Raw genomic sequence first — 9560 nt, 5'->3', positions numbered from 1 at the left:
ACCCAGAGACCTCCAGACCCACCCAGGACCCCCAGACCCAACCAGAGACCCCAGAGACCCCCAGACCCAACCACAGACCCTCAGAGACCCCTAGACCTAACCCAGGACCCCCAGACCCGAGCCTCTAACTCAGAGACCCCCAGACCCGACCCTCTAACTCAGAGACCCCCAGAGCCGACCCTTTACCGCAGTTTAGCTCCGATCTCCATCCCAATCCTCAGCCCGGTTATTGAAGACCGTGGCAAGATTCTCGGGACTGGAAGCCGCCGCTCCCTGATCGCAGCCCAGCCACCGCTCGGGGACTGGCGGAGTTCAGCTCCCGGCACCGGATCGGCTCCTTCCCCTCCCGGTGTCTCTCCGACTGCCGCTCCCCTGGGCTCCGGCAGCGCTCCGGCTCCAGCTCAGAGCAGACTAGCCCGACACCGAGGAGCACACTCAGCCCGGTCAGCGGCTGTTTATATCTGTGTCTATATATATGTCCTCTTCTGTGGCTGTAACAGATCCCAGGGCACTATTTTGAAGAAGAGCAGGGGAGTTCTCCCCGGTGTCCTGACCAATATTTATCCCTCAATCAGCATCACTAAACAGATGATCTGGTCATCATCACATTGCTGTTTGTGGGAGCTTGCTGTGCCAAAGTGGGTGCCCTGTTTCCTACATTACAACATTGACTCCACTTCAAAAAGTACTTCATTGGCTGTGAAGCCCTTTGGGACGTCCTGAGATGGTGAAATGCAGATGTTCTTTGAAGGGTGGGGCTCAGCATGTTTAGAGGTCGGCGAGGGATGGTCCATATATCCAGACAGGTCAGTGAGGCGAGCGGTCAGTCCACAGACTCAGACAAGCAGCCGCTGGTATACTTATATATACATGTTAATGGCTAAAAGAGCCCATTCAGCCCATCGGGTCTGTACCATCACCAGCACCAACACGATGGGCCGAATGGCCCCCTTTCTGTGTCGTAAATTTCTAAGATTCTACGATTTACGTTTACATGTCAGTTAGTGGGGGCATGTGGTGGGGTGGGGCTGTGCTTTGGACCATTAACCAGCAATGTTGAGAATGGTGCGACCTTGAGGGGGAGTGGGACTGAGTCAGGCGGCTCTCACAGGGCCAGCACAGGCACGACGGGCCGAATGGACACCTCCTGAGCTGAAGGGGCCCCGCCTGCTCTCGGGGCATAGAACATCCCACGGGCACTATTCAAACAAGAGCAGCGGAGTTCAGCCAGTGTCCTGGGACCCCCCCCACACCCCCCCTCCCGCTCCCCCACCCCACCCCCTCCCCCTCCCCCACACCCCCTCCCCCACACACCCCACCCCCTCCCCACACCTCCCCCTCCCCCCCACCCCCTCCCCCCCCACCCCCCCACCCCCCCTCCCACACACCTCCCCCTCCCCCACACCCCCTCCCCCCACACCTCCTCCTCCCCCACACCCCCTCCCCTCCCCCACCCCATCCCCCTCCCCCAACCCCCCATCCTCCTCCCCCACACCTCCCCCTCCCTACCCCCACCCCTCCCCTCCCCCCACACCCCTCCCCCCACACCCCTCCCCCTCCCCCACACCTCCCCTCCCCCCCACATTCGGTTTAATTGGTTACCGTTGGTGCTTTGATTGGGAAACTGAGACCACCTCAAATCCAAACCTCCTTGAGAATTCCTCAATACGCTGCTCTGATAGTGGAGTAAAGTTACACCGAGTCCACAGCCCAGAAACAGGCCATTCGGCCCATCTGCTCCACACCAGCCTCCTCCCACCCCTCTTCATCTCACCCCATCAACATAACCTTCTACTCCTTTCTCCCTCATGTGTTTATCCAGCTTCCCCTTAAATGTATCGACACTATTCACCTCCACCACTCCCTGTGGGAGCGAGTTCCACATTCTGGGGAAAGGAGTTCCTCCTGATCTCCTTGGTGGAGCACAAGCACCAACCGGACGGTGTGACGCGTCATGTCATTACCAATTTACCTGAATCTGAAATCCTGGTGTGTAATAATGGCCAGAAGATGCTCTTCTCTCCTTTGGCCCACCACGGTCCATGGGAAATACAAATAAAAGCAATTCAGACATTGACACCAAATATAACACAGGCCCAAAGTGTCGTCCATAAACACACGCTTAAATAGTGCTGAGTCTTGTTTATCACCAACATCTGTAGAAGGTGCAGTTACTGTGTCCAAGATCTGTTTTACTTATTGGACGGGAAATGAAATGACGGGAACTTCACTCGATGCCTCTCATTTTTTGCACCAAATTCCAAGCCGCCTGTTCTGTAACTGACGGAGCTCGCAATGAACTGGAGCAAACTGCAGAGAATGAGTTGGGTTGAACTATTTAGTCTTCCCCTCTTTCATTTATTGAAAGTTGGAACATGTGCACCTGAAGACTGCCCTCCAGTTAAGGGAGCACATCAGGTCAGTGCTAACATCTGCTTCGTTACCCAGCTTGCTTTCCTTGTACCTCGTGGAACACATCGCGATATTTCCCAACATTAAACTGGCTGTGGAAACGCGAGTTATTGTCAATCCTGCTGTTTTTGTTCTTCACTTGTAGAGAGCCTTAGCCAGACCTCATCTGGAGCAGTGCATCACTTAGAAACATAGAAACATAGAAGATAGGAGCAGGAGTAGGCCATTCGGCCCCTCGAGCCTGCTCCACCATTCAATGAGATCATGGCTGATCATCCAAATTCAGTACCCTGTCCCTGCCTTCTCCCCATATCCCTTGATCCCTTTAGCCTTAAGAAATATATCTAACTCCTTCTTGAATATATTTAATGACTTGGCCTCAAGTGCCTTCTGTGGTAGAAAATTCCACAGGTTCACCACACTCTGGGTGAAGAAATTCCTCCTCATCTCAGTCCTAAATGGCTTACCCCTTATCCTTAGACTGTGACCCCTGGTTCTGGACTCCCCAACCATCGGGAACATCCTTCCTGCATCTAGTCTGTCTAGTCCTGTTAGAATTTTATAAGTTTCAATGAGATCCCCTCTCATTCTTCTAAACTCCAGCGAGTATAAGCCCAATCGACCCAATCTCTCCTCATACGTCATTCCTGCCATCCCAGGTATCAGCCTGGTGAATCTTCGCTGCACTCCCTCAATTGCAAGAACATCCTTCCTCACATCTGGAGCACCGCATCACATCTGGAGCACCGCATCACATCTGGAACACCACATCACATCTGGAGCGCTGCATAACATCTGGAGCACCGCATCACATCTGGAGCGTTGCCTCACATCTGGAGCACCATGTCGCATCTGGAGCGTGCTTTGCATCTGGAGCACCGCCTCACATCTGGAGCGCTGCATCACATCTTTAGCGCCACATCACATCTGGACACTGTTTTCAGTTCTGGGCCCCGCCCCTCAGGAAGGATATATTGGCCTCGGAGGGGGAGCAGCGCAGATTCACCAGACTGATACCGGGGCTAAAAGGACCAAATTATGAAGACAGGTTCCATGGACTAGATTTGTATTCCCTCGAGTTTAGAAGAGTAAGGGGTGATTTCACTGAAGATATTTAAAATGATTAAAGGAGTTGATAGGATAGAGAGAGAGAAACTATTTCCTCTGGTGGGGGGAGCCCAGACCAAGGGGGCCTTAAAATTAGAGCCAGGCCGTTCAGGGGTGATGTCAGGAAGCACTGAATCTTTGGTCACCACATTACAGGAAGGATGTGATTGCACTAGAGAGGGTGCAGAGGAGATTTACGAGGATGTTGCCTGGGCTGGGGAATTTTAGCTACGAGGAAAGATTGGATAGGCTGGGGTTGTTTTCTTTGGAACAGAGGAGGCTGAGGGGAGACTTGATTGAGGTGTATAAAATTATGAGGGGCCTAGAGAGAGTGGATAGGAAGGACCGAGTTCCCTGAGCAGAGAGGTCAATAACCAGGGGGCACAGATTTAAAGTAATTGGTAGAAGGATTAGAGGGGATATGAGGGGGAACAAATTCACCCAGAGGGTGGTGGGGGTCTGGAACTCACTGCCTGAAAGGCTCGTAGAGGCAGAAACCCTCATCACATTTATAAAGTACTTGAATATGCGCTTGAAGTGTCGTAACCTACAGGGCTACGGACCAAGAGCTGGAAAGTGGGATTAGGCTGGAGAGCTCTTTGTCAGCCGGCATGGACACGATGGGCCGAATGGCCTCTTTTGTGGTTCTATGTTTTTTTTTAGTTCCTGGGATGTGGGCGTCGCTGGCAAGGCCAGCATTTATTGCCCATCCCTAATTGCCCTCGAGAAGGTGGTGGTGAGCCGCCTTCTTGAACCGCTGCAGTCCGTGTGGTGAAGGTGCTCCCACAGTGCTGTTAGGGAGGGAGTTCCAGGATTTTGACCCAGAGACGATGAAGGAATGGCGATATATTTCCAAGTCAGGATGTTGTGTAACTTGGAGGGGAACTTGGAGGTGGTGGTGTTCCCATGTGCCTGCTGCCCTTGTCCTTCAAGGTGGTAGAGGTCGCGGGTTTGGGAGGTGCTGCTGAAGAAGCCTTGGCGAGTTGCTGCAGTGCATCTTGTAGATGGTACACACTGCAGCCACGGTGTGCCGGCGGTGGAGGGAGTGAATGTTTAAGGTGGTGGATGGGGTGCCAATCAAGCGGGCTGCTTTGTCCTGGATGGTGTCGAGCTTGTTGAGTGTTGTTGGAGCTGCACTCATCCAGGCAAGTGGAGAGTATTCCATCACACTCCTTACTTGTGCCTTGTAGATGGTAGAAAGGCTTTGGGGAGTCAGGAGGTGAGACACTCGCTGCAGAATACCCAGCCTCTGGCCTGCTCTTGTAGTCACAGTATTTATGTGGCTGGTCCAGTTCAGTTTCTGGTCAATGGTGACCCCCAGGATGTTGATGGTGGGGGATTCGGCGATGGTAATGCTGTTGAATGTCAAGGGTTAGTGTTTAGACTCTCTCTTGTTGGAGATAGTCATTGCCTGGCACTTGTGTGGTACGAATGTTACCTGCCACTTATCAGCCCAAGCCTGAACGTCGTCCAGGTCTTGTTGCATGTGGGCATGGGTTGCTTCATTATCCGAGGAGTTGTGAATGGAACTGAACACTGTGCAATCATCAGCGAACATCCCCATTTCTGACCTTATGTTGGAGGGAATGTCATTGATGAAGCAGCTGAAGATGGTTGGGCTGAGGACACTGCCTGAGGATTTCTGCAAGGATGTCCTGAGGCTGAGATGATTGACCTTCAACCACCACAACCATCTTCCTTTGTGCTAGGTATGACTCCAGCCAGTGGAGCATTTTCCCCCCCGATTCCCATTGACTTCAGTTTTACTAGGGCTCCTTGATGCCACACTCTGTCAAATGCTGCCTTGATGTCAAGGGCAGTCACTCTAACCTCAACTCTGGAATTCAGCTCCTTTGTCCATGTTTGGACCAAGGCTGTAATGAGGTCTGGAGCCGAGTGCTCTTGGCGGAACCCAAACTGGACATCAGTGAGCAGGTTATTGGTGAGTAAGTGCCGCTTGATAGCACTGTTGATGACACCTTCCATCACTTTGCTGATAATTGAGAGTAGACTGATGGGGCAGTAATTGGCCGGATTGGATTTGTCCTGCTTTTTGTGGGCAGGACATACCTGGGAAGTTTTCCACATTGTCGGATAGATGCCAGTGTTGTAGCTGTACTGGAAAAGCTTGGCACGACTTTTGGCTAGTTCTGGAGCACAAGCCTTCAGCACTGCAGCCGGGATGTTGTCGGGGCCCACAGCCTTTGCTGCATCCAATGCACTCAGACGTTTCTTGATATCATGTGGAGTGAGTCGAATTGGCTGAAGACTGGCTTCTGTGATGGTGGGGACCTCAGGAGTAGGCCGATATGGATCATCCACTTGGCACTTCTGGCTGAAGATGGTTGCAAACGCTTCAGCCTTGTCTTTTGCACTCGCATGGTGGTCTCCATCATCATTGAGGATGGGGATATTCATGGAGCCTCCTCCTCCCGTTAGTTGTTTAATGGTCCACCACCATTTACGACTGGATGAGGCAGGACTGCAGAGCTTTGATCTGATCCATTGATTGTGGGATCACCTAGCCCTGTCTATAGCATGCTGCTTCCGCTGTTTAGCATGCATGTAGTCCTGTGTTGCAGCTTCCCCTGGTTGGTACCTCATTTTTAGGTACACCTGGTGCTGCTCCTGGCATGCTCTTCTGCACTCCTCATTGAACCAGGGTTGCTCCCCTGACTTGGTGGTAATGGTAGAGTGAGGGATATGTCAGGCCATGAGGTTACAGATTGTGATGGAATTCAATTCTGCTGCTGCTGATGGCCCACAGCGCCTCATGGATGCCCAGTTTTGAGCAGCTGCTAGATCTGTTCTGAATCTATCCCATTTAGCACGGTGGTAGTGCCACACAACACGATGGAGGGTGTCCTCAGTGTGAAGACAGGACTTCGTCTTCACCGTGACTGTGCGGTGGTCACTGCTACCAATGCTGTCATGGACAGATGCATCTGCGGCAGGTAGATTGGTGAGGACGAGGTCAAGTAGGCTTTTCCCCCATGTTGGTTCTCTCACCACCTGTCGCAGGCCCAGACTGGCAGCTGTGTCCTTCAGGACTCGGCCAGCTCGGTCAGTAGTGGTGCTACCGAGCCACTCTTGGTGATGGACATTGAAGTCCCCCACCCAGAGTACATTCTGTGCCCTTGCCTCAGTGCTTCTTCCAAGTGGTGTTCAACAAGGAGGAGTACTGATTCATCAGCTGAGGGAGGGCGGTAGGTGGTAATCAGCAGGAGGTTTCCTTGCCTGTGCTTGACCTGAAGCCATGAGGTCTACAGTCAATGTTGAGGACAGGTGGTGAGAGAACTAGCCCAGTGACATTACCACTGTGCTACCGTTCCCGGGTATCTATGATACAGACGCCAGCTCCAGAATCCAGGCTCGGATTCCTCACCAATTATAGAGGTGCCACTTTCTCAGTTTCTTCTTGTGCCTTTTTTGTGTCTTTAACAAGTACACAACGCAAAGTGTAGATGGAGTAACTTCACCAGCCTCCCAAACACTCGATTTCTGAGAATCAGAGCTGTCTGTGCGAGTTTCATTGAATGATTTCAGAAGTTGAGCGGCGAGTGAAGTTTTATGGTGCCGTTATACTCGCTCATTTACATTTCAAGGAAACACTGAACACACATCAGGAAATTTCTTCTTTGAAGTTTAAGTGTCAGCTCGTTTCACCGTCATTCCAGCACAGCAGGCAGGGCCTGTACAGAAACCCGCACTCGGGGAAACTTTCCAGTGTTTGATGTGGCTGATGCATTGCCATGAAAATGTATAAAAGGAGAAATGTCTTAACTCAGGGAGTGTTGAGAATGTGGAGCTCACGGCCACAGGAAGTGGTTGAGGCGAATCGCTTCAAAAGGAAACTAGGCGAGTACACGAGAGCAGAGGGAATCGAAAGATATGCCGAAAGGCTGTGATGCTGAACGGCCTGTTGCTGTGCTGGATCTTCGACGCAATTCTATTAAAAGGAACAGATAACACAGAGCAAGGCTCAGTGAGGAGAATTCTTTGTAAAACCCTCAAAAATATTGTAATCACAAGACCGGAAAAATGACTTTGTTTCCTTCTTGACAGGATTGGGAGTATTGGAGTTATGGGGGCAACACACTCAAAATTCCACAATCTTTTAAACCACAGAGCTGGATTGTGCTCCGATTACTGGCTGCAATCGTGGCGGAAACTCTAACTCTAACCGGAGTGGTGTTAGTCGCCAAGATCCAGCACCGGGAAAGCAGTTGGGGGATTGCTGGAGGGTTCGGTGACATTTCTTGCACCGCCTGTGGCAGCGATAAAGAAAGCAAATGGGTTCTTGGGTTGTACAACACCTGGAATAGAACATAACTCACAAGGTGCGAGACTGAGGCTGCAAAGGGCACTGGTTCATCCCATTAGTACTGGACAGAGAGGGCTGGAGAATGGACAGACCAGGTGGAACTACTGTACACGGTGCGGTGGAGAATGGACAGACCAGGTGGAACTACTGTACACAGAGGGGTGGAGAATGGACAGACCAGGTGGAACTACTGTACACTGAGGGGTGGGGAATGGACAGGCCAGGTGGATCTACTGTACACTGTGGGGTGGAGAATGGACAGACCAGGTGGAACTACTGTACACTGAGGGGTGGGGAATGGACAGACCAGGTGGATCTACTGTACACAGAGGGGTGGAGAATGGACAGACCAGGTGGAACTACTGTACACTGAGGGGTGGAGAATGGACAGACCAGGTGGAACTACTGTACACAGAGGGATGGAGAATGGATAGACCAGGTGGAACTACTGTACACTGAGGGGTGGAGAATGGACAGACCAGTTGGAACTACTGTACACTGAGGGGTGGAGAATGGACAGACCAGGTGGAACTACTGTACACAGAGGGGTGGAGAATGGACAGACCAGGTGGAACTACTGTACACTGAGGGGTGGAGAATGGACAGACCAGGTGGATCTACTGTACACAGAGGGGTGGAGAATGGACAGACCAGGTGGATCTACTGTACACAGAGGGCTGGGGAATGGACAGGCCAGGTGGAACTATTGTACACAGGGGGCTGGAGAATGGACAGACCAGGTGGATCTACTGTACACAGAGGGGTGGAGAATGGACAGACCAGGTGGAACTACTGTACACAGGGTGGGGAATGGACAGACCAGGTGGATCTACTGTACACTGAGGGGTGGAGAATGGACAGACCAGGTGGATCTACTGTACACTGAGGGGTGGAGAATGGACAGACCAGGTGGAACTACTGTACACTGAGGGGTGGAGAATGGACAGACCAGGTGGAACTACTAACACTGAGGGGTGGAGAATGGACAGACCAGGTGGAACTACTAACACTGAGGGGTGGAGAATGGACAGACCAGGTGGAACTACTGTACACAGAGGGCTGTAGATTGGACAGACCAGGTGGATCTACTGTACAAAGAGGGGTGGAGAGTGGACAGACCAGGTGGAACTACTGTACACTGAGGGGTGGAGAATGGACAGACCAGGTGGAACTACTGTACACTGAGGGGTGGAGAATGGACAGACCAGGTGGAACTACTGTACACTGAGGGGTGGAGAATGGACAGACCAGGTGGAACTACTGTACACTGAGGGGTGGAGAATGGACAGACCAGGTGGAACTACTGTACACTGAGGGGTGGAGAATGGACAGACCAGGTGGAACTACTGTACACTGAGGGGTGGAGAATGGACAGACCAGGTGGAACTACTGTACACTGAGGGGTGGAGAATGGACAGACCAGGTGGAACTACTGTACACTGAGGGGTGTAGAATGGACAGACCAGGTGGAACTACTGTACACTGAGGGGTGGGGAATGGACAGACCAGATGGATCTACTGTACATTGAGGGGTGGGAAATGGACAGACCAGGTGGATCTACTGTACACAGAGTGGTGGAGAATGGACAGACCAGGTGGAACTACTGTACACTGAGGGGTGGGGAATGGACAGACCAGGTGGATCTACTGTACACAGAGTGGTGGAGAATGGACAGACCAGGTGGAACTACTGTACACTGAGGGGTGGGGAATGGAC

Source organism: Somniosus microcephalus, chromosome 15 (assembly GCF_052327205.1).
Source record: "Somniosus microcephalus isolate GS21.2 chromosome 15, FLI_Smic_1.0, whole genome shotgun sequence".
NCBI lineage: Eukaryota > Metazoa > Chordata > Chondrichthyes > Squaliformes > Somniosidae > Somniosus > Somniosus microcephalus.
The sequence above is the reverse complement of the archived record's forward strand: the minus strand, read 5'-3'. Positions refer to the sequence as shown.